At 47.8% G+C, this 25,418-nt stretch overlaps 1 long non-coding RNA gene across 1 annotated transcript in view; it reads right to left on the bottom strand.

Annotated features, from left to right (window-relative positions):
• Positions 1–25,418, bottom strand: part of LOC115075757 — a 57,660-nt gene that overhangs the window by 28,834 nt on the left and 3,408 nt on the right. The window contains exon 2 of the long non-coding RNA XR_003852594.1: positions 19,900–19,937. This is a non-coding gene — a long non-coding RNA (uncharacterized LOC115075757). The remainder of the gene's footprint in view (positions 1–19,899; positions 19,938–25,418) is intronic.

Genomic DNA, 25,418 nt, shown 5'->3' with positions numbered 1-25,418 from the left:
TGAAACCAACCGGGGTCTGAGGTAGGCAGCAGGCTGTAGCGGAGTCAGAGGCAAACCGGAGTCAGAGGCAGGCAGCGGGCTGAAGCAGAGCCAGAAGCAAACCGGAGTCAGAGGCAGGCAGCGGGCTGAAGCAGAGCCAGAAGCAAACCGGAGTCAGAGGCAGGCAGCGGGCTGAAGCAGAGTCAGAAGCAAACTGGAGTCAGAAGCAGGCAGCGGGCTGAAGCGGAGTCTGAAGCAAACCGGAGTCAGAGGCAGGCAGCGGCTGAAGCGGAGTCAGAAGCAAACCGGAGTCAGAAGCAGGCAGCGGGCTGAAGCGGAGTCTGAAGCAAACCGGAGTCAGAGGCAGGCAGCGGCTGAAGCGGAGTCAGAGGCAAACCGGAGTAAGAGGCAGGCAGCGGGCTGAAGCGGAGTCAGAAGCAAACCGGAGTCAGAAGCAGGCAACTGGAGATCAACAGGATCGCAACTGGAAGCAACTAAGAAGTTGGGAACCTCGTTGCAAGGCGTTTAGGGAACGTCTGAACACCGGTTATATCGGGAGTTGGCGTGACGTCAGCCGCGAGGGCGGGGCCGGGCTTCCGGGAGCTGGGCGCACAAGAAGGACGTCCTCGCGCACGTGCGAGACTGGAGAGGAGCAGGCCCGTAATGGCGGTCACCACGTGGAAGGAGAGAGGTCACCGGAACCCGGACCGGGCGGAATTCGGCGACTACTGGAGCGGAGGTAGGCGGGCCTGAGCCCTATCAGGAGAGGGGCGGTCGGGACCGCAACAGTACCCCCCCCTTTACGGCCCCTCTTGAGAGGACCGGGCTTCTCTGGGTGGTCACGGTGGAACTGTTGCAAAAGGGATTTGTCCAGGATGTTACGGCTGGGCTCCCAGGTGTTGTCCTCGTTGCTGCAACCCTCCCAGGCGAGTAGATATTCCCACCTTCGGTTGTGGAAACGAACATCTAGGACTTCGCGTACCTGATACGTGGGATCATCATAGAAGGAAGTGGGTGATGACTCCGGAGGCTTTCGGTGGTAGCGGGAAAGAACTACGGGCTTTAGCAGGGATACGTGAAAAACACTGTGGACTCGAAGAGAGGATGGCAATCTCAGCCGATACGAGACTAGACCCACCCTCTCGGCGATCCGGAATGGCCCACAGAACCTGGGTGCAAATCTCCGTGAGGGAAGGCGGAGATGAATGTTTTTCGTACTGAGCCAAACCCGGTCTCCTGGCTGATAGGTGGGAGCCGGGCGTCGGTGGCGATCAGCCATTCGTTTGGCTGCGGACGCTGAGAGGGTCAACTTGTCTTGGGTTTTCTGCCAGAGGGTCTGCAATTGTTGGGCCGTCAACTGGGCGGCCGGGGAGGCACTGGGACATAGCGATGGGAAGCGGAGGTCTCAGCTGTTTCCCGTACACTAGCTGGAAGGGCGAGAGTCCGGTGGCGGCATGTACTTGGTTGTTATAGGCAAATTCAGCCCAAGGCAGAAGTTCAGACCAGTGTCCTGCCTTTCATTGATGAAGGCTCGCAGGTAGGTTTACAGGGAATGATTCATCCTTTCGGACTGCCCATTACTTTGAGGGTGGAAAGCAGTAGAGAAGCTGAGCTGCACCTTGAAGCATTTGCAGAGAGCCCTCCAGTAGCGTGCGATGAACTGCGGCCCTAGGTCGGAAACTATGTCTTGAGGAAGCCCGTGCAGCCGGAATATATGCTGGGCGAAGAGAAGTGCCAGTTCGGGTGCAGAGGGTAACTTAGGCAATGGAACAAAGAGCACCATTTTGGAAAAACGGTCGACGGTGACCCAGATAACCGTCTGACCGCAAGACAGCGGTAGATCAACCATAAAGTCCGTAGCGAGATGGGTCCAGGGTTCTGTGGGAATCGGTAGAGGCTGTAGAAGGCCACACGGAGGTCCAGAACTGGGCTTTTGTCAAGCACAGGTGGGACAAGAGCCTACATAGGCGCGAACATCTTGATGGATGTTGGGCCACCAGTAGTATCGATTGAGGAGTTCCAATGTTCTCTCTCGTCCAGTGTGCCCTCCAGTGAGGGAGTCATGGGCCCAGCGCAGGGTCTTTAGACGTCTCGTCGGGGAACCACGGTCCTGTCTTGGGAGAGAACCGTCAGGGCGGATAGATGGACCTTGCTAGGGTCCAGGATGTACTGTGGAGGCTCTCAGTCCTCTTCGGCCACTGAGGTCCGCGAGAAAGCATCAGCTCGAAGATTCTTGGCTGCAGGACGGTATTGTAGGGTAAAATCAAAGTGGCTAAAGAACAGGGCCCATCGTGCTTGGCGAGGGTTTAACCATTGGGCCTGGGACAAAAACTCTAAATTCTTGTGGTCCGTGTACACGGTGGTTGTGTATCTTGCTCCCTCGAGCCATTGCCTCCATTCCTCGAATGCAAGCTTGATCGCTAACAGTTCTTTGTCGCCGATGGAGTAATTCGCCTCGGCAGGGGAAAACTTCCTGGAGAAGTATGAGGAAGGCAATAACTGTCCAGAAGCAGAGTGTTGGCTGAGGACCACCCCTACGGCCACGCTGAAGGCATCGACCTCGACGATGAAGGGTCTTGCTGGGTCCGGATGGCGAAGGCAGGTGTCCGCCAGGAATGTCTCCTTCAAGTCGGTGAAGGCTTCGACCACAGCGTCAGACCAGTTCTTGGCGTCAGCTCCCTTGCGGGTCATGGCAGTAAGGGGAGCGACCCGATGCGAGTATCGTGGAATAAAATGTCTATAAAAATTAGTGAATCCCAGAAATCTTTGGAGAGCCTTGAGGCCCCCGGGGTTGAGGCCATTTGGTTATGGCTGAGACTTTTTCGGGGTCCATCCGGAAGCCTGTGGACGAAATGATGTACCCCAGAAAGGGCAAGGCCTCAGCTTCAAAGACACACTTTTCTAGCTTGGCATAGAGATGATTGTCCCGGAGAGCCTGCAGAACTTGTGTGACGTGGTGGCGGTGAGTCTCCAGGTCCCTGGAAAAGATAAGCACGTCATCTAGATAGACAATTACGTGAGAGTGCAGCATCTCACGTAAGACCTCGTTCATGAGGTTCTGGAAGACGGCCGGGGCGTTGCAAAGTCCAAAGGGCATTACTAAGTACTCGTAATGCCTGTCCCTGGTATTAAAGGCTGTCTTCCATTCGTCCCCTGGACGAATACGGACGAGGTTATAGGCCCCTCGGAGGTCTAACTTCGTGAAGACGCGTGCTCCCTGAAGGCGATCCAAAAGTTCAGGGATCAGGGGAAGCAGGTAACGATCCCGCTTGGTGATGGCGTTCAAGCCTCGATAGTCTATACAGGGACGGAGCCGGAAGCAAGCCGGCACCTGAGGCTAGCAGCAGGCTGTAACAGAGTGTGAAACCAACCGGGGTCAGAGGCAGGCAGCAGGCTGAAGCGGAGTCAGAAGCAAACTGGAGTCAGAAGCAGGCAGCGGGCTGAAGCGGAGTCTGAAGCAAACCGGAGTCAGAAGCAGGCAGCGGGCTGAAGCGGAGTCTGAAGCAAACCGGAGTCAGAGGCAGGCAGCGGGCTGAAGCGGAGTCTGAAGCAAACTGGAGTCAGAGGCAGGCAGCGGGCTGAAGCGGAGTCAGAGGCAAACCAGAGTCAGAGGCAGGCAGCGGGCTGAAGCGGAGTCAGAAGCAAACCGGAGTCAGAAGCAGGCAACTGGAGATCAACAGGAACGCAACAGGAAGCAACTAAGAAGTTGGGAACCTCGTTGCAAGGCGTTTAGGGAACGTCTGAACGCCGGTTATATCGGGAGTCGGGCGTGACGTCAGCCGCGAGGGCAGGGCCGGGCTACCGGGAGCTGGGCGTGCGAGACCGGAGAGGAGCAGGCCCGTAATGGCGGCCGCCACGTGGAAGGAGAGAGGTCACCGGAACCTGGACCGGGCGGAATCCGGCGACTACTGGAGCGGAGGTAGGCGGGCCTGAGCCCTATCAGGAGAGGGGCGGTCGGGACCGCAACATCGTCTTCAGACATCAAGAATGGCTTCGACCTTGTATTCTAGGTCATCTTCTGTGTTGATGGGAGATGTTTCCTGAGACTTGGAAGAGAACTCAATGAGAATGAGTGGTTTCAAAAGTGAAACATGAAATGCATTGTGGATGTTTAATCCAGGTGGTAGCTTCAGACTGTAAGTGATGTTGCCAAGATGTCGGAGGATTGGAAATGATCCAATGTAGCGAGGAGCAAATCGAGTGGAGGGTAACTTCAGTCTAAGGTGCTTAGTGGAAAGCCCGACTTTGTCTCCAGGTTCAAAGAGGTGCTTTGGAATGGTGAGCATCGTAACATCTTTTAGCTCGATCACTCGCTTTGAGTAGCATTTCTTTCGTCTGAGTCCATAATTGATGGATATCATCAGCAGTGGATTGAGCTGCTGGGGATGTCACTGAGAACTTCAGTGGAAGTGGCGGTGGTGGTAAACGTCCATATACCACTTCAAAAGGTGTGGATCCAGTGGATGTTTCTGGATGAGAATTAATGGCGAATTCAGCCCATGGTAACACTTCGGCCCAGTTATTCTGATGGCAACTCACTTAGGCCCAAATGAACTGTTTCAGGGTCCTATTCATCCGTTCTGTTTGGCCATTTGATTGAGGATGATAGGCTGATGTATACTCTAGAGAGATGTCAAAGAGTTTGCACAAGGCCTTCCAGAATTTAGCTGTGAATTGTGATCCTCGGTCTGATACTATGTGCTTCGGTAGCCAGTGAAGGCGAAATATGTGGGTAATGAAGAGCTTCACAAGCTCCAAGGCTAAAGGTAAGCCAGGCAGCACCACGAAGTGGGCCATCTTGCTGAAATGGTTAGACTGTGACCCAGATGGTATTCATACCTCCAGAGGGGGGAAGATCAACTACAAAATCAGTAGCGATATGTGTCCAGGGCTGCTTCGGACCTGGAAGCGGTTTGCAGCAATCCCCACGGATGGCCAGAAGTAGGTTTGTGCTTGGCACAGTTGGCACAAGATGCTATGTAGGAGAGCGTATCTTCCTTGATAGTTGGCCACCAATAATACTTATGGAGCTTCAGCAGGGTTACGGCGTTGACCAGGATGGCCAGCCAGCTTGGAATCGTGAGCCCAATAGAGCACTTTCTTCCTGAGATGTTTTAGGCACGATTGGTTTTACCAGGGGGTACAAAATGGGTAGCACTCAAGATGACTTTCTTCGGGTCAATTATGTGCTGACGTTCTTCAGGAAACATCCTCCGAGAGAAAGGAGCGTGGACAGGGCATCAGCCTCTGGTATTCTTGTCTCCGGGGCGATATTTGAGCACAAAGTCAAAACGGTTTTAAAAAAATAAGGATCATCTGGCTTCTGTCTATGGTTAAGATGTTGCGCATGGCGGAGATACTCTAGATTCTTATGATCTGTAAACACGGTTAATTTGATGTTGAGCGCCTTCGAGCCAGGTCGCCATTCCTCAAATGCCAGTTTAATAGCCAGGAGCTCTTTATCTCCGATCCCATAGTTCTTCTCTGCCAGAGAGAAAGATCGCGAGAAGAAAGAGCAGGGACGTAATGCTTTGGAGTCTCCGGTTTGGCTCAATACAGCCCTACACCGACATCAGAGGCGTCAACCTCTATGATGAATGGCTTGTTAGGGTATGGATGATGCAGGCAGGGTTTGGTGGAAAAGGCAATCTTTAAATTCTCGAACGTGGAAATGGCCTCTGCAGACCATTTTAGAAGCGTTGGCCCCCTTCCGGGTCCATGGCAGTCAAAGGCATGGTTAAAAAAGAGTAATTCTTTATAAAGCTTCTATAATAATTGGTGAACCCCCAAAATCATCTCAGAGCCTTCAGGCTGTAGGTTGGGACCAATTTTTAATACTGTCGAGTTTTTGGGGATCCATCTGGGAGCCATCTTTAGACACGATGTAGCCAAGATAAGGCACGGAGTCTTTATGGAATACGCACTTGGATAGCTTGGTGTAGAGCCGATGTTCTCGTAGTCTTCGTAGTACTTATGACGTCCTCTAGATGGGTAGACAAGTCCTGTGAAAATATCAGGATATCATCTAGGTATACTATGACACTCTTGTACAACGGGTCCCGCAAGATGTCGTTCATCATGTTCTGGAACACGGCGGGTGCGTTGCACAGGCCGAAAGGCATTACTAAGTACTCGAAATGACCATCTTGAGCATTGAAGGCTGTTTTCCATTCATCGCCACTTAAATGCGAATTAAGTTGTAGGCCCCTTCAGGTCAAGTTTCAAAAATATTTTGGCACCTTGAAGCCGGTTGAACAGCTCTGAGATTAAAGGCAGGGGATATTGGTCTTTGATCGTGATCTCATTCAGACCTCGATAGTCGATACAAGGATGCAAGGTACTGTCCTTCTTCCTCACGAAGAAGAAATCTGAGCTGGCTAGAGACTTTGATGGTCTAATGAATCCCTTCTGTACGTTCTCCTCGATGTATTCGAACATAGCCTTGTTCTCTAAGGCAGAGAGAGGATAGACACGTCCTTTAGGAGGTTCAGTGTTAGGTTTCAGCCTTATGGCACAGTCGTACGATCTGTGTGGAGGAAGGATGACAGCAGCTTCTTTGGAGAATACATCACTGAATGATGTGTATTGAGGCGGCAGTCCTGGCATCACTGCAGTCGTAGGCATGCAGAGGACAGGAGACACCTCCTTAAGGCACTTGCCATGACAACCTGGGCCCCAGTGGGAGAGTTCCAAGGTGGCCCAGTCGAATTGAGGCTGGTGCGACTGCAACCAGGGTAACCCCAGAACGATAGGGTGCATAGACATCTCCAACACAAAGAAGGAAATTGATTCTCTATGGAGGGCTCCGGTGCGAAGGGTTATCAGTTTGGTACGCCAGGTTACATCACCCGGCAAAGGCTCTCCATGGATGGAGGATAAGAGCAGTGGAACTTCCAAGGTAACGAGGGGAATCCTCAAGTGTTCCACTAGGCGAAGTATAAAGTTACCTCCTGCCCCTGAATCCACCAGGGCAAGAGTTTGAACTTCGGATGGTCCGCAGCTCAGAGAGACAGGGAGAGAGAGCGGAGGAGAGGTCGTGGTAAGGCCTAAGAACAGTCCTCCTGCAGGACTTAGGCTCATCCATTTCCCGGACGAATTGGGCATGTTGGGACATCGTGACCAGTCTGTCCACAGTACATACACAGGCCATGCCTCTTCCGAAGTCTTCTCTCTTTTGAAGGCAGGTGACTGCGACAAAGTTGCATCGGTTCTTCTCCACTGGCGACTGGTATTGCTGGGACTATCTGGAGTGCAGGTTTAGCACGAACCTCCTTCTGAACCAGTCTGGTGGTAGGCTTGAGCTCTTTCACCTTATCACAGAGCCGGTGGTCAGTTCTAGTAGCCAAAGCTACTAGTTCATCCAGCGAGTCAGGTGACTCACGAGCAGCCAGCTCATCTTTTAAGCGCGTATCCAGACATCTGAAGAAGAGGGTTTTCAGGCATTTGGAATCCCAGCATAGTTCCGCAGCAAGAGTCTTGAACTCTATTGCAAAATCAGCCAGTGGTCGGTTGCCTTGCTTCAGGTCCACCAGGGTAGAACCAGCAATAGTCACTCGAGCAGGATCGTCAAAGACGGACTTAAACAAATCCAAAAATCCGTCAATATCCTGCAAAATAGGATCCGTACGTTCACACAGCGTAGAGGCCCAAGACAAGGCCCTTCCATCAAGATAAGATAGAATGTAGGTAGTCTTGGCGTAAGCCGTGGGGAAATGAGAAGGCTGTAATGTGAAATGCATGCAGCACTGATTTAGAAAACCTCTAGTCCTTTGAATCTCTCCAGAGAAACAAACTGGAGCAGCCAGAGGTACAGTTGTCTTTAAATTTACTTCAGGTAACTGACCTTCATTACTGGAAGTAGTGCCTTGATTCTTCTGTGCGTGTAGCTGATGGTACGCAGAAGTGAGTTTCTCCAATGCATCTTGTTGTTCAGCAATGCGCCGAGCCAGGCCCGGAACGGCCTGCAGGGCATTGAGCTGTGCCGGATCAATGGAGTTAGCAATCTGTTATGTTTTGTAGGGTTTGGGTGGACCCTTGGACACTGTGGCAGCTGACCACGCCCACGGGGGGAAGTCCCGTGAGGGGCCATAGGTCAGGCTCAGCTCCGGACACACAAACACAGATTATATCTAATTAGACAGTTTATGAAGCCACCAGAGGTGGCGGTAGTGAGTAGAAGATGGAGCCTGGCTGGGCTAGTATTCCTCAGGGCGCTGGAACAGCGGCTTCTCCAGTAACAGTGCTGTAGGAAGAAGAACTGAGAAAATGAGTACACTGAGATATTCACAGAGTCTCCAGTATGGAGGAGCCCCGAGATAGGGAGAGCTGGCCCTCGAGGAGCGAGTACCAGATCCCTGGACACAGAGACTCGTTGGCAAGTTCTCACGCAGCAGTTCTCCGTGGAAGATGGCACTGGTGCTGGAACGGAGACAGGCCCTCAAGGAGCGAGTACCTGGTTCCAGGGAAACAGCTCTGAGGAGTAGATGGTAGTAGTACCCACAGATGGTGTCTGTAGCGAATTCTTCCAAGTAATAGAGGAGATGGACACAGGCAGCGAGGCAGGGAAAATAGGCCCTCGAGGAGAGAGTACCGGTTCCTGATAGCAAACTGAAAGAAGCAGAGAGGCCCCTGAAGAGCGGGTACCTCGTAATAGCAAAGAGTCCAAATAGAAATTGGAGGCAGAGTAGCTGGGTATGGAGAGTGAATCCCATCCGTAGGAATTCCCTTGCTAACTCAAAGGCTAGCAATAAACAACAGGCTTAAATATCCGGGCAGCGAGACGTCATCACAGGGGGACGCCTCTGAGGTTCGCGCCATAGAGGAAATAAGAATGAGGGCCGCGCGGTGCGCGCGCCCTAAGGTACCTGAGGAGCATGGCGGGAGGCAGCGCCCAAGCTGGTCCGAGGACGCCGGAGAGGGCGGCGGGCAGATGCCGCGGCAGCCAGACGTCCACAGGGAGTAGGAGGAGTCGCAGAAAAAGAAAGGTAGGTGGAGTGAAGCCGTCAGGCCGCAACGGTTGCAACAAGTATATAAGCTAGTGATGTGGAGAACTTACGTGCTCGAAGCAAGGTGTCAATCACTGCCTTAGAGTATCCGCTCTTCTTCAGTCTGGCCCTCTCAAGTGCCACACCATAAGAGAGAATCAAGTCGGGTCTTCGTGGAGGATCAGTCCTTTTTGGAGAAGGTCCCAGTGTGGAGGTAGGCACAGAGGGTTCCCCGCAAGAAGTCTTCGCATGTCTGAGTACCATGGCCTTATTTTACCAGGTCAGGGCCACTATAAGTACTAGTCCCCTGTGGAGTTCTATCTTGCGGAAAAAGAGTTAAAACATAGCTTATAGACTGTTTTAATATTTAGTAGGAGTGAATTTTGCCCAGCAGTGGCCATGGGGGAAAAGCATACAGCAGATCTTCCTGTGGCCAGGTCTGGACGAGGGCGTCCGATTCCCCAGGATTGCGGTTCTCGTCTGCAGCTGAAGAACTTGGGAACTTGGGCGTTGGACTGGGTTGCCATTAGATCCATGGCTGGGGTTCCCCAGTGGTTTACTATCAACTGGAAGGCTGTAGTTGACAGCGTCCATTCCCCCGGGTCTAGGCTCTTTCTGCTGAGGTAGTCGGCAGAGACATTGTCTTTTCCCACGATGTGGGAGGCTGAGATCCCTTGCAGGTTTATTTCCGCCCACGGCATGAGGGGGTCTATCTCCAGGGACACCTGTTGGCTTCTGGTTCTTCCCTGGTGGTTGATGTAGGCCACAGTTGTGGCATTGTCCAACATGACCTTGACAGAGATCGCCCCGGAGTCTGTGGCCAAATCGTAGGCAGGCTAGTCTGACTGCTCGGGCTTCCAGGTGGTTTATGTTCCATCCTTCCTCTTCCTCGTCCCATTGTCCCTGGGCCGTCAGTTCCTGACAGTGGGCTCCCCACCCTTGCAGGCTCACATCCATGGTGAGCAAGATCCAGTTTGATGGGGATAGGTTTACTCCTTTGCTCAGGTGGTCTTCCTGTAGCCACCACTGGACCTGGGTCCGAACTTCTGCTGGTAGCTGGAGTTGAATGGAGTAGTTCTGGGAAGTCGGGTTCCATCATGACAGCAGGGAACGTTGTAGTGGGCGCATGTGGGCCCTTGCCTATGGGACGACTTCCAGAGTTGATGTCATGAGGCCGAGGACTTGTAGGTAGACCCATACCTTGGGGCGAGCATAGTTCAACAGTTTTTGCAGCTGTGATTGGGAGGACTGCAGGCAGCTCTTAACTGTGTTGACGACCCACAGGAGTTTCTGGAGCAAATTCTTGACTCTGGTGGTCGCCTGGTTGCTCTCCTCTGGAGATTTTGCCCTGATCAGCCAACCGTCCATTTAAGGATCTACAAGGATTCCTTCTTTTCTCAGTTGCCACCACTACCACCATGATTTTGGTGAAGGTCCGAGGGGCGGTAGCTAGTCCGAAGGGTAGCGCCTGGAACTGGTAATTATGGTCCAGTATCGCAAAGCCTAGGAAGCGCTGATAGTCGGGATGGACCGGGATAGTTCCAGTGAGGTCAAGAATTCTCCCGGCTGTACTGCCCTTATGACTGAACGTAGGGTTTCCATGCGGAAGTGTGGTACCCTCAGGTAACGATTGACGGTCTTGAGGTCCAGGATGGGCAGGAATGTTCCTTTCTTCTTGGGAACGATAAAATAGATGGAATAGAGACCAGTATTTTGTTGGTGTGTGGGCACCAGGGTTATCACTTTTAGGCTGAGTAGTCTTGCCAATGTGGTTTCCACTGTCTTTCTCTTGGAGTGAGAGTGGCATGGTGATCTCACAAATTTGTCTGGAGGGATGCTGTGGAAGTCCAGATAGTATCCCTCTCGAATGATTGTTAGGACCCACTTGTCCGACGTTATCTTGACCCATCTTTGGTAGAGAGGATAAGTCTGCCCCCTATGACTTCTTTCTGTGGATGGGTCTGCTGACTCTCATTGTGGGGTGTGGCCGGAGCCTGCTCCCCTCTTGTTGTGTCTGTTCCAAAAGGACTGAACCCCGCCTGCGGGGCGAGGTGCTTGGTAGCGTGTGTTCTTGTACGGTCTAAAGCACTGAGCTCCTCTGCCCTTGGTTCTTCGGGGAGAGGAGTGCTGATTTCTTTTGTTCCTGTCCTCTGGTAGCCGAGGTACTAGAGATTCGCCCCATTTGTTGGCTAGCTTCTCCAATTCGCCTCTGAACAAGAGAGATCCTTTAAAGGGTATCCTCGTGAGGTTCGATTTGGAGGTCGCGTCGGCTGACCAATTTTGGAGCCATAGTTGTCTTCTGGCTGCCACTGCCGAGGCGACGTTCCTGGCTGAGATGCGCACTAGGTCTGAGGTTGCATCCGTGAGGAAGGATACCGCAGGTTCCATTGTCTCACTGGGCGTGGTTGCGTCTCTGGAGAGGAGCAGGCAAGAACGTGCCACTAAGGCGCAGCAGGAAGCGATCTGCAGGGTCATTGCTGCAATGTCAAAGGACTGTTTAAGGATGGATTCTAGACGTCTGTCCTGGGCAACTTTTAGTGCCACACCGCCTTCGACAGGAATGGTTGTGCGCTTGGAGATTGCGCAGACCATGGCGTCCACCTTTGGGAACCTCAGGAGCTCCTTAGCCGCAGGTTCCAGGAGGTATAGGGCTTCCAGGGCCCGTCCTCCTTTGAAGCTGGCCTCTGGGGCCTTCCATTCCAGGTCAATCAGTTGCTGTACGGCCTGCAACATTGGAAAGTAGCATGAGGCTTGGCGAAGGGACACCAAGATGGGGTTCATCTTTGGTTCCGCTGTGGTGTCCATGCCTAGAATGTCCAGCGTCTTCAGGGTCTGGGACATGAGAGCTGGTAACTCGTCTTTGGAGAAGAAGCGCAGCATGGTTCGGTATGGTTCCATCCCCTGGAGGGATTTCTCCTTCTTCCAGGGAGTCAGTCTCGTCCTCAGAGGTGTCTGTATCCCCGGTAGGGAGGTTCTTGCTTAGGAAGGGCCCCCTGAGCCTCTTCGCACTGCTGGCATAGGGAGGAGGCCACTTCAGATTGCGCAGCTCTCAGATTGCAGGCTGGGCAGAGGGTTTCACCCTTGGCTTTCTTGACCGGCGGTGCCATGATTTGTGCTCGAGGAGAGCTTGAAAACCCACCTGTGCGTGTGGGTATGCACGCCAGGAGGTTTAGTTGTGCATTCCGGGTGCGCCGAAGATGTGTGGGCAGAATGCGCAAAGATGTGCTTGCAGGCCACAACTTTGTGCACCTGGCTAGGTTGTGCGCACCACTGTGCGCATAGAAATATTTGTGTGCGTCGCTGTGCGCACGGCACAGTTGTGTGTGCTGCTGTGCAGACAATGCGGCGGTCAAGGAGGGGAAATGGTGCCGACGACCATGCGGGCAAAATGGCAACCCCCCACCAGAGGGTCTCCACATGTGTGGACCCTCGGACCGGATCGGGGTCTAGCCCCGAGTCGGCTGTTCAACCCGATTTAACAGATGCCGGAAGGGACGATCTGTGCGGCTATTCGAGCCTCGGAGACCGGAGACTTAAGAGAGGTTTTCTACCTTACCTGGTCTCGGCGTTTCCTGGTCTCATGCCAGGCTGCTGGGGGAGAGGGAGTTACCTTCACCGCCATGCTCGATTCTGCACCCGCTGCCTCTCAGCCACCCTGGGGGCTAAGTCCACGCCGGTAGCCGGCTACCGGACTGAGGCTTGCCTCTGAGGGATCTCAGAAATCACCTCAGGAATTCTCGACTGGGGGAGGGACCCTTAGGTATCACCTCAGGAGAGCAGGGCTCATCTTCTAGAGGTAAGATTACCTTCTTCTTTGTTTTAAATTTGCTCACACTATTGTAGTGTGTGTAGAGTCCCTATCTGCTTTATGAGATGGAGAAATACTGAAGAGCTGAGCTTCCTGCACGGGTATATGTAGGCTGACGTCAGCTTTGAAATCTGACTCCGTCTCCTATCTGCTATCAGGAGCACACTATACCCATTGATCCTGAGTCCATCTGGCTACATGCTAGGAAATCACAGTTTCAGGAAATTATCTTACAAAAATCAATAAATACATTAAAAAATTTAATGTTGCAGCCATAACTACTCACTGTCGCCAGGTCTGATCTCAAGATAGTTATTGTTTTGAACTCAGGGCACAGAATCTCCAGGAATACTGAACCAGTCTGCGGAAATGATAGTTATAGCTGGGGGTCAGTGTGAAGCTAGTTATGTTTTGCTCTCAAGCCCATCCTAACCATGTTTTACTTGGGTATTGACTTTTGTTACCTAGTTATTAATATCATTAGCTTAATTTTCCCCATTATGAACAAGAAAGTGTTAGCTCTGTCAAGCTAAGTTAAGAAATATGGGCCGGATTTTAACAGCTACATGCGGGCGTAAATTTGTGTGCGCAACCCGGCGCGCACAAATCTACACACGATTTTATAACATGTGTGCGCAGCCGCAAGCATGTTATAAAATCCGGGGTCAGCGCCTTCCCCTATCTAACCCGCCCCCACCCAATTTTATTTTATAAGTTGCACCTGCCTCCAGGCAGGTGTAGGTTGCGTGTGCTGGCCAACGGCCAGCCCGCGATCCCGAGCACAGTGAAGCCCCCGCCTGCCCCTTTTTTCGAGCCCCGGGACATACACGCGTCCCAGGGCTTTACGCTCGCCACAGGGCCTTTTGAAAATAGGGCCAGTGTGCGTAAATCCACCTGGATTTACGTGCGTAGGCTTTGAAAATCTGCTCCTATGTGAATAAAATTAAATATTTACCTGGGGCATCTGGAGTGCCTGCTGGGGCTGGTAAGGCCTGGAGAGGTTTGTAATGGGCTCAAGGATTGGTGCTCCAGATGAGCCCTGTTGTGAGATGGCCTGATGTGGGGCTGAGTTGTGGAGTCACCATGGGGAAGTGGAAGGAGCTCCCCACAGTTTTCCGATAGGAGGGCCTGAAGTGGCTGTGAGCCGCAGGAGCAGAGCCAAGGCTCCCCCACGGTGTTGAGAGGCAGCGATAGAGGCAGGGCCAGGGTGAGCAGCAGAGCTATGTGCCTCTGCTGGCTTCATGCCTGAAATAGGGCCGTGGTGGCGATTAAAACAGCTGAGCCTCAGGGAAGGCTGGAATTGGCAATGGCAGCGTTGGGGAAGCTGCCACTGCAGATTTGAGTCATGCAAGGAATTGGGGGCCTTAGGAAAGTCTCCAATACAATAGGGATTTGCAGGCTGGACCCCACTGACATCAATGATGATGTCAGTGGTTATCCAGAGAACCAAGCCCAAGGCAACTTTTAAAAGTAAATAAAACAAAATAATTTTAAAAGCCCTCATTTAAGGTGGAAAGGCTAAAGAGAGGCCCCACAGAAGTTTCAAATGAAGGGAAGCACCCTGGCAATCCCGGCACCAACGGGTAAAAAATACATTAAAAGGCACCAAATTAAAATAAATTAAGTATTGGGGGCATATGAGATGAGGTTGGGGACCCATAGTGAGCCCTTATTTGGGTTTAAGAGTGAGTTTAAAAGGCTAAATGTATCCTGTTTTTCCATGGAGTGGTTTTGGGGTTTTAAAAATGCAAAACACCTCAGAAAAATTAAAATAATGTATGGGAACACCTGAGGTGGGACCAAAAACCTCTATTCAATTATAATTTGATTAAAATAGTATAATTTGTAAATTATAGGTATTGGGTTTTGTTTTGTTTTTTACTGGTTTTATTGTTTTTTTTGTAGGAGTTTAGGGAATTTGAAGTGACATTGGACATATTTTAGTGATCTCTAATTGATGGAGAACAAATGTGGAATGACTTTTGATTTTAAAATTTGAGTATTTGGTAGTTTTGGACTCCATTCCAGTGAATTTGTTTTGTCCATTTCCAGCTTCAAAAATCTTAACATTCTGAAGCCATTGCTAAGGAAACACCGTTATTTACGAAGAGACAATATATTAAGAGGCTAGTGTGTACTTGTACATTAGTAGGTCAAAGTACAATCATTTCTGATTAATTAACTTAGTTGTAGGAAAATTCCTAAGTTATAAAAATTTCTTTATCTTACATTTACATGTAATGGGGGATTAGAAGTGGGTTTATAGGTGTTATATATGAATTTGGAAGAGTAGAAACGAAATACCTACCTGAATGAAACTTGCCTTGAGCTACAATGAAAAGATATGAACTAAATACACTAAATAAATATTAATATGACATCACTAAAGTGAGGATATTCCCTGAAAAAAAAGGTTAGTGACAGTTTCAGAATGCTGAGGAGTTATGCTGGAAGTTGGTCAGAGGAGTGTTTAACTCCTATCCTTCTTTGAGGCCTAATTAAAATCACAAACACTAAGAAAAACAGTGAGAGGAACACATATTTACATACATAACATACTTGTGAGTGAGTGTGTGTGAATGAGAAAGTGATTTTGTGGTTAAAGAAACCTGAAAACGTAAGAAAATTAGATTTAGCCATTTAGCGAAAAATAGTGCAACATGCATTTTGGGCTGAGAGAGAGAGAAAGAGAGAGGCTCTTTATAAGGCTCGCATATAAGTAAATTATTTATACCACTGTAGGAGGGGCAACTAACAATTCGGGGTGAGGTTTTGGTGGTGGGCTAGGTTTGGGGGGGGGGGCAGTTTTACAAGCACAGTCAGAGGTACAGACAGCATAGTAGACATCATGAAGATTTTATGTGATTTGGAGTGATGAAAAGTACACAAGGAGAGATTTGTACATTGTATTCTTGACCTAGCTTTTTTTGCAAATCCTGCTTTGGCCATAACACACAGCTATTGAGGCATAACCCCAGGAAAAAAGGTGTAGCTATTTCCGACGTTAAATCCCGTGATAGAATGTGTGTTATGATATTGCACGCAATGTTAACACACCTCATTTTCATTTACATTGCCCAAACTCCTCCCACTTGACTAAATTTTTCAAATTTGCATACCATCTCGCAATGCATTATTTATCGCATGGCATTATGGCGTGCATATACTTCCTTCCCCTATGGCGTCTCTTGTCTGACCTATGTCTTCCGCATTTCATATATGCTGACGACATTCAGATTCTCATTCCTATCACTGACACACCTGCCTAATGCAATCAAGACCTGGAATCAGCCCTCCCCACCTCAACTCTCTGCTCACCGACAACTTCCTTGCCCTTAACACTGCAAAAAACCGAGATACTAGCCGGATACAATATAAAACACTCACTATAATTCAGAAATCCCTCCACAACAATGACATGCAATGGTTCAAGAACACCTCTACTTCCACGACACTGCAGACCCACTAGAAACAACACGCAGCTACCTTACACACTATCTCACACAAATCGATGAAACTGAAGTCCACCTCTAACCGTGCCCTCTCCACTGCTGGCCCTTCATTATGGAATAACATGCCCCATACGCTGCGACATAACCATGCTATAAGAAATTTAAACAGAACCTCAAACATGGCTCTTCAAGCAAGCCTTCACCTGAGTCTTCCTTCCTCCCTCCCTTCCCCCTCTTTCGTTAATCCCCCCTCCTCCCTTCTCCGGTTTCAGTTACCTCTTTCCCACCAATATCATGTCTCTCTCTCAGCCTCGCTATGTATGTACTTAGTTTTATATATAATGATAATCTACACCACTGAGTAAATATGCCACTCATTGATACTAATTCCTTGAGTACCATGCTACATGTATATGTAGTATATACCTTTGTCATATATTGACGACTGTTGCTAACAATGTTATACACGGTATTTATTTCTCATATTAGTTACATGGACTTCCAAGCTTTAATATAGCCTGTTTCTGAATTGTTGTTCGCTAAGTTATATGTAAAGCCTGTTGCTGAATTGCTGTTCACTGTAAACCAATTAGATGTGCCCAAACGATTATCGGTATATAAAAACACTAAATAAATAAACAAAATAAATATTGCAGGTGTTAGGGCCCTAATATAATTTGAAAAATGACCCTCTTAGTCAGTTAAAAATTTAAAGCAGCTGACCTGTACAATTTTAAATCAGCTTTTATAGTTAGCTTAATGAAGGAGACTTGATGTTACGAGCCCCGCCCAAGGTCGCCCCACCCGTGGGACCGCTCCCCTTCAGGGTCATCCAGCAGGCTCCGGTCCTGTCTCCCTAGCGGCCCTCGTGAGCCCGGCTAGGCCCTGGCCGCCGGGCCTTCACTCACACGCCAGGCCTCATGCTGGGCCTCGGCGTCTCAGCAGCTAGCCACTCCCTTACACACGCGCGGACCAGCCACCCTGATATGGGTTCAAGGGCGGGTCCTAGTTCCGCGGCGCACCCTGATTGAAGGGAAGTTAAAAGGAAGTTCCTGGCCTCACTTCCTTGCCTTGGCAATAGGGTCGGTTTGTTCCTGAGATTGCCCTTGCTCCTGTACCCGCTTGCCTGTTCCTAGTCTCGTTCCAGGATCCTTCTGTTCCAGTTCCGTTCCTGCTTGTACCTGCTTCCTTGACCTGCTTGTTCCAGTGTTCGTTGTTCATCTCCCTGGTCTCACCCCGGACTGACTTCTGGTAAAGACCACAGCTTGTTCCTGTCTCGTCTGCCTGCCTGCCGCCTGCCAAAGACCACAGCCTGTTTCTGACCTGCCTGCCTGTCTGCTGCCTGTCTACGACCTCAGTCTGTTCCTGACCCTTGCTTCGTTGACCACTCCTTGGACTGATTCCTGGACTTTGACCTTGCTCGTCTGAGCTTGCTTGATTCTGGCTCTGTCCCTAGCCTTGTCATCACCAACGCTCTTCTAGTTCTCCTATCTTCAACCTGTTACCAGCCTAGAACCAGATAGCGCTCCTCCTGCCTCTGTGGGCACGCCGGACTCTAACTCTCTTAGGAGACCCTGCAAGGCCCACCTAAGTCCCAGCGGCCCGGGTCCCTACGGGCTCCTCCCGAGGGGACCGCTGGCTTCCAGTGGTGAAAATCAACACTGCCTCTGTCTCCTCTCATGCTCCACCCCCTGTGGTCGGTTCCCGCATCACCACAGGCCAGGGGTCCAACCCCAAGCGCAACACTTGAGTTAAAGTAAGAAGAAAATCAATTAAATAAAAACCCAAGTGCCTTAAGAAAATATAAACTTTATGATAGTGTGCTTGTCTCTAAAAGTGGCCTATATTCTTCATGAAAGTGGCTTAGTATCTCTTAAGGAGGGAATATTCAAATAATAGTACAGAATAATACTGGCCACAATAAAACTAGCCAGTGTGATATTTAACTGGCTAAGGCCTGGATTTTCTAATATCGCAGAGCTCTTTGAATCCCGCGGTAATGGGGGGGCGAAGCGGGGGGCGGGCCTGCGAAAGCCGGCAGCGATCGCACCACTGCGGTGTTATCGCTGCTGGCTTTCTCACCCAATAGTGCCACCGTGAAAGATGGTGCTATTGGGTTTGCTACTGGTGGCGATAAGGGGTCTTACTTTTTCGCCTCCTGACTAAGAGGGTCAATTTTCAAATTATGTTAGGGCCCTAACACCTGCAATATTTATTTTATTTATTTATTTATTTAGTGTTTTATATACCGATAATCGTTTGGAACATCTAATTGGTTTACAGTGAACAGCAATTCAGCAACAGGCTTTACATATAACTTAGCGAACAACAATTCAGAAACAGGCTATAATTAAAGCTTGGAAGTCCATGTAACTAATATGAGAATAAATACCGTGTATAACATTGTTTATCAACAGTCGTCGATATATTTTTTTTTTGTGTTCATTCGTAAGGATACGGGCAGCGGCATTTTGGAGAATCTGTAAGGGTTGGATCGTGCATTTTGGGAGACCTAGGAGAATGGCATTGCAGTAATCAATTTTAGACAGAATGATGGCTTGTAGTATAGTGCGAAAATCATTAAGGTGTAGTAGGGGTTTGAGTTTTTTTAAAGTATGTAGTTTGAAAAAGCCATCTTTTAGGGTTGTGTTGATGAATTTTTTTAGATTAAATTGATTGTCTAAGATGACGCCGAGGCTGCGGACATGAGAGGAGAAGGTATTGGCCAGTGAAGTTTCCGCTGACTCCGCCCCTATCTAGCTATTGCACTCGAAAAGGGACTTTTCGTATGCAAAAAGTCCCTTTTCGCGTGCGATAGGGATAGAAAATGACCCCCTAAGTGTTAGTATTACTCTAACTTTTAAGCCAGTAGTTTGAAAGTTAATACTAAGCCAGTTCTGGAATAAAATCCCAAACAATTTTTAAGTACCAAAAAAAGAGCTGGAAGTAATAGATAGTTTTAACTGTTCCAAATGATAGATGCTATAACAGTAGAAGTGTAGTGTATCTGCTTACTTAAAAGCAGTTTAAGAGAAATAAAATCAGTTCTCTAAACTGATGACATAGAGAAAATCAAATAAGACTGAGAAAAAAATGAAACAAGGAATGAATGTGTCTGTGAACACGGTATTTTTTTTGGTAATCTCTCATTCCAAATCGTCTCATAGTCTTACATGTCACTGGTGTCACACCTCACAATTCCTTCTCAATTTTGTTAGAACAGTGTAACTATTTATCCTTTGTTTTAAATTAGTTAGATGCTACAATTCAATAAGCCAGTGACACAGTAGTTGACAGATTATTCAGTTTGAGGGAGATAGTTCTAATTTTTGCTTTATTAAAGTTAGGATAATAGGTGAAGACTGGAATCCTGAGATAGTGACATGGTCAAGAGAGTTCCAGTCCCTGCTATCAAGCTTTGATATCAAGCTCCAATTACAAGAATCCAAAGCTTCTCGTTGTTGGTGGCTATACCAAATTGTCACACACAAACAGCGATAACAAGCTATTGAAAATTTGAGTTAGATGTGCACACATACAAACAAAGACGGTGGAAAGGCAATGATCAGACAGTAAAGTTCACTAGATACAAAGAAAAGAGATAGGATAGAAAAGAGAGGGGACTACACATAATATAGAGACAAAAAACTACAGTAAGAAGCACAGTAATGTTTACCTTTGGAAATTCACAGTTCTTTAGTATCTCAGACGTATCTGTAAAACAATCAAACTGAAAAAATCAACTCTTTTATCTAGAATAAAAATAATATATCTAAGGTAACAGAAAGAAGAGAAATTTTGCAAAAATATATGATACTATTTATTTTATTTATTTAGACATTTATTTATTTGGGCATTTTATATCATGACAACTATAATCCCTCACTATAATTCTCAACCTAACTAACCTCCCTCCACAATCAACCTTATATCTGCAGAGACTTACTTGGTTATGTTTATTATTATTGTAATTACAACATGTTATGATATCTTAAAACCTCTTTGTTAAAATGTATTCACCTTGTAAACCGTTATGATGGCTGTCCGAATAACAGTATATAAAACTCTTCAAATAAATAAATAAATAAATAAATATACTGTAGTTGCAAAAGATCACAACGGTTTACAAAAGAAACATTCACGTTATATATATTAGTTTCTCAAAGGAAACAGTTTCATAGTAATGCCTTATCTGAAATATAGTTTGTTGATATAAAGTGCTAATATCTATTGAAAGTTTACTTGATTGCTATTGAATATTTTGCATTGCAAAGTTTGAATATTTAAACTGCAAGTGATTTATATGAATTCACTGAAATTCATTTACAGTTAAAAATTATTTTTTATAGAGATTTCATTAACTTACCTGTCAGCTGAATCCTCTTTTGAATAAAATTTGTTCACTTTACTGAGGTGTTATTTTTTTCCTTAAATTATTTTACAAAGTGAATTTACCTGGACTTAACATCTGATGAACAATTAAATTATCGTTACACATGGCACTGCCCTGCTAGTGGAGCACTTAGGTATTTTTTATGTTACCACAGATTAAAAATAAAAGATCCGTATGGTGATGCCAAACTCACTTTGGCATCTTCAACTTGAGGAGAGTTCTCACACTTAAAAAAAAGCTTCTTTTCCATTGATAAGCAGGCTCAATTAGCCATGGTGTCCCAGGTGACATCACATACGGCGCTCTAACGGACATAGTGTAGTCTTGAGTTAAAGTTTGTTTAATCTGCTGCGCCTGTGCGGCACTTCCCACTTGAAGCACATAACGGTCTCTTCGGTTCTTTCTTTTCAGTGCTCGGGCACGAACGTTTTTGTAGTCGCTTCACGTCTCTTCAGTTTCTTCTCTTTCTCTTGCTGTACTTCACAGTAGCAATCCCCAAAACAGAAATTTTAAGTGCTAATGTAAAAAAAACCCCCAGGATTTAAGTATTTTCAGTGTGGACAGATAGGGCCGGATTTTAAAAGCTTTACGCACGTGTATGGAGAGGGGGGGGGGGGGGGTGTTACGTGCGCCAGGCCTATTTTAAAAAATCCCGGTGATGTGCGTAAGGCCCCGGGACGCGTGTAAGTCCTGGGGCTCGCAAAAAGGGGCGATCCAGGGCGGGGCATGGAAGGGGCAGTCCGGGACCGGAACCCTTTGACACAGCGGCCATTACCGCAGTGTTGGAGGATCGCATCCAGTGCCGTGTCAATCTACACATTCTGCCTCAACATAGACACATCAGCACTAGCACTGAGACCCCTCGACATATTCTTCGCGGGAGAAAAAAGGGCCAATATCTCAGATCATTTCCAAGCCCTTTCTGCCTTCTCCAAGGTCTCTAACCAGGCAAACGGATCTTTTTCAGGACATTTTATCGTAACAACCCTGGGTTTCGCCTACAAAACCAGTGTCCATAAGTTCACAGTCGGCATCATCTCAGGACAATCGTTCAGTATACTCCGATTTGTCCCACTGTCCACACCTTCAACGGTTTGCCCTTCAAGGTCTCTTACTCAGGCTTCCCCTCCCTTACCGAGACCAGAGGTCCTGGATGCCATACACAACTTCCGATATTCTATCTGCCGGATTAACACCTCACCGCAGCCACTTTCACTCCCCTCAGAATAGGTGCCCTTCAACATCTGTCACAAATCCACATATTCAACGCTCCCAACAGGCGATAGCACAAATTTCTTCCATCATCATCAAACTTTTTTCTCAACTTCATCCGTAGTTTACTCCTCCACATCTCCAGGACCTAGACAAGGAGGGCGATCCAGCACCTCCTTCCCCAATTAAAGAACCCCAGACAGCGCAGCCGAGTGTAGGCCACCACTCTCCAACAACTTCTCAACTGGACTCTCCACAGGATAATTCACCAGCCAGTTCAATGGGAATGCAATCTGATCCACCTGGGAAACCTCCCAATCACTCCTCTCCACCTGAAGATCTCACATATTCCAAGTTGGGAGCAGAATTCCATAAAATTCCAGACCCTCAGGAAGAAGTCTTTGGTATTCTAAAAATTCTGGACATCCCAGCTAAACCTTCAGCTTTGCTTTCACATAAACTACTAGATGCGCTTTTAGCTAAGGACGTGGGAGTCCCCCATTTCCATCCACCCTGTTTCCAAAAAACTAGATTTCAAATTCGTGCTAAAAAAAAAAATCACCAATCTATGGGGTCATTCAACTCCCTCATGCTTAAGTAGTTGTTGAATCTGCTGGCTAAGAAATCTAGGCTCCATGCATCCACTCCTCCAATCAAGGAACATAGGATCCAGGATTAATATGCTAAGAAAATCTTCCAGATTGCTATTTTAACTTCTCACATTAAGCAGTACCAGTTTTATATGGTGTAATACCTTTACGAAAATCTGCAGCAATTAAAACCATTCTTGTGGTCTGAATCGGGGGAGGAAATTATCCCTCAACTTTTCCAAGACATGCAAGAGGGCCTATGGCATTAGCTTAGAACACTATATGAATCCTTTGAAATATCCTCGAGGACTTCTGCAACTGGCATATCAGCACGACAGATTGCCTGGTTTCATTCTAGTTCTATCAGGGCCGATGTACATGACAAGCTGGCCAACCTCCCATGCTTGGGAGATAATCTCTTTGGAGAGAAGCTTAAAAAAACCAGTAACGCAACTCAAGGACCAGAATGTGGCAGTTCAATCTCCGTTGACCATTTTGGATCCCCAAACGGCGCCCAGGCATTGCTACCAGCACTATCGAAGGCCGTACTATGCCCAGAGGAAGCCATACAACCCCTACAGACCTCCACAATGCCAACCATTCCAGCAGCAGCATGCTCAGACTCAGACCCTACCTCTTCGACCATGCCCATGGGATAGGAAACAGCAAAAGCCCACCCAGTCCTCCCTTCAAAAACCCCCACAGTCTTTTTGAAGGATGATCAGCCACAGCTTTTTCTTTGGGTAGGGGGCAGGGTAAAATAATTTGCTTCATATTGGACACAAATCACATCGGATCAGTGGGTTCTTCGAATCGTTTATGAAAGTAACCGTTTGAATTTCCTATATCACCCTCCCCCTTCCACGCCTTACTGGCCAGCTAAGGGATGCTTCTCAGTCAACGCTTCTGGAGCAAGAGATCAATGCCATGCTCCAGCAAAGGACTATTCAGCTGATACCCAAACATCAGGTCAACACAGGATACTACTCCCAATATTTCCTCATACCAAAGTGCTCAGGAGCTCTCAGACCTCTTTTTGATCTGTGCTCCATGAACAAGTACCTGCACAGAGAGAAATTCAAGATGACATCCTTCAATCAAGTTAGTTCTCCTCTTTATTCAACGGAATGACTGGATGTATTTGTTAGACCTCAAGGATGCCTACACCCAAGTCCCGATACACCCATCCTATTGGCGTTTCCTGTGCTTCCAGGTGAATTCCAAACACTATCAAGGTTCTGCTGTTCGGCCTATCTTCAGCTCTGAGAGTCTTTACCAGATGCCTGGCTGAGGCTGTAGCTCATCTCAGATGTCAGGGGATTCACATTTTTCCTTATCTGGACTATTAGTTGACTATTGCCCCCAATCTGCTATCTCTACAACAGCATCTGGAGTCCACAATAACTTGTTTGGAATTGTTAGGATTCCTCATCAACTACAAGAAATTGATACTCAAACCTACACTGATTTTGTAGGTCATAGGAGCCAAAATAAATTTGATCCAATCTCGAGCATTCCTTCCACAGGAGAGAATAGACAGACTTCATCAGCTATGTACAAATTTACTTTTGCAGTCACCGGCCAATGCCCGCCAAGTCTTGGTACTCTTAGATCACATGGCAGCAGCAATTCACGTAGTACCTCACACTCGCCTTAAGAAGGGAATAGCAAATAAAACGATGGATGTTATAATGCCTCTCTTGCTTCATGGTGAGATCGCATTTTGAATATTGTGTGCAGTTGTGGTTGCCGCATCTCAAAAAAGATTTAGTTATACTGGGAAAGTGCAGAGAAGGGCGACCAAAATAAGTGGCATGGAATGGTTGCCCTATGAGGAAAGGCTAAGTAAGTTAGGGCTGTTCAGTTTGGAGAAGACTGAGGGGGGAATATGATAGAGGTCTACAAAATCATGAAAGGACTTGAACAAGTTAATGTAAATCAGTTATTTACTCTCTCAGGTAATAGGACTAGAAGTTGGCAAGTAGCTCATTTAAAACAAATCGAAGAAATTCTTTCACTCAGCTCATAGTTAAGCTATAGAATTCATTGCCAGAGAATGTGGTTACAGCAGTTAGTGTAACTGGGTTTAATAAAGGTTTGGATAAGTTCCTAGAGGAAGACTCCCTAAACTATTAATTAATAAGCAATAGAGCTTGAGATTTATTTAATGTTGGGGTACTTGCCAGGTACTTGTGACTTGGATTAGCCACTGCTGGAAACAGAATACTGGGCCCTCATCAACAGGATAACCTTGGTCTGACCCAGTATGGCATATCTTATGTACACATGAGGTGCCTACAATGGGGCTTGAAATGTCAATGGACCCAGTACTTCAATTCTGCTCAGTTCATCTAAGCCCGTACAGAATGGCTCAAGATGCCTTCCTAATTCCATGGTCAAAGGGACTCCTTTATGCATTTCCTCCAATTCCCCTAATCTCACAGACAGTTCAAAAAATGACACAGGACAAAGCTCGCATGATCCTCATAGCTCTGGCTTGGCTGAGACAACCATGGTTTGCTTATCTGGTACAATACTCTGTTAGATCTTGGTCAAGATCCAGACCTCTTGACCCAGGAAGACAGCTGTCTTCTTCATCCTCTACACTCCTCCCTCCATCTGACAGCTTGGAGGTTGAGCATGAGATCCTACAAGGCCTAACTTCCAGTAGATATCCTGAGAATTATCATAGCGGCAAGAAAACCATCAACTAGACTCTTTCAAATGGAGAAGATATATTGAGTGGTGCCAACTTCACCACATATACCCCTTCCCCTCGCTTCCCAAAGAGATCCTGTTATTTACTCCACCTTTCGACATCGGGCCTAGCAACATCATTGGTTAGAGTCCACTAAGTGCTATTGTGGCTTAGCATAAGAGGGAAAAGGACTCCTCGGCTTTGCACCCCGATTTCTCATTTCATGAGGGGCCTTTTTAATCTCCAACTTCCAATACGTAAGCCTCTGCTTCCTTGGGGCTTGAATATAGTTCTCACAGCTC

This window comes from Rhinatrema bivittatum, chromosome 1 (genome assembly GCF_901001135.1).
Source record: "Rhinatrema bivittatum chromosome 1, aRhiBiv1.1, whole genome shotgun sequence".
Classification (NCBI taxonomy): Eukaryota; Metazoa; Chordata; class Amphibia; order Gymnophiona; family Rhinatrematidae; genus Rhinatrema; species Rhinatrema bivittatum.
The sequence above is the reverse complement of the archived record's forward strand: the minus strand, read 5'-3'. Positions and strand labels throughout refer to the sequence as shown.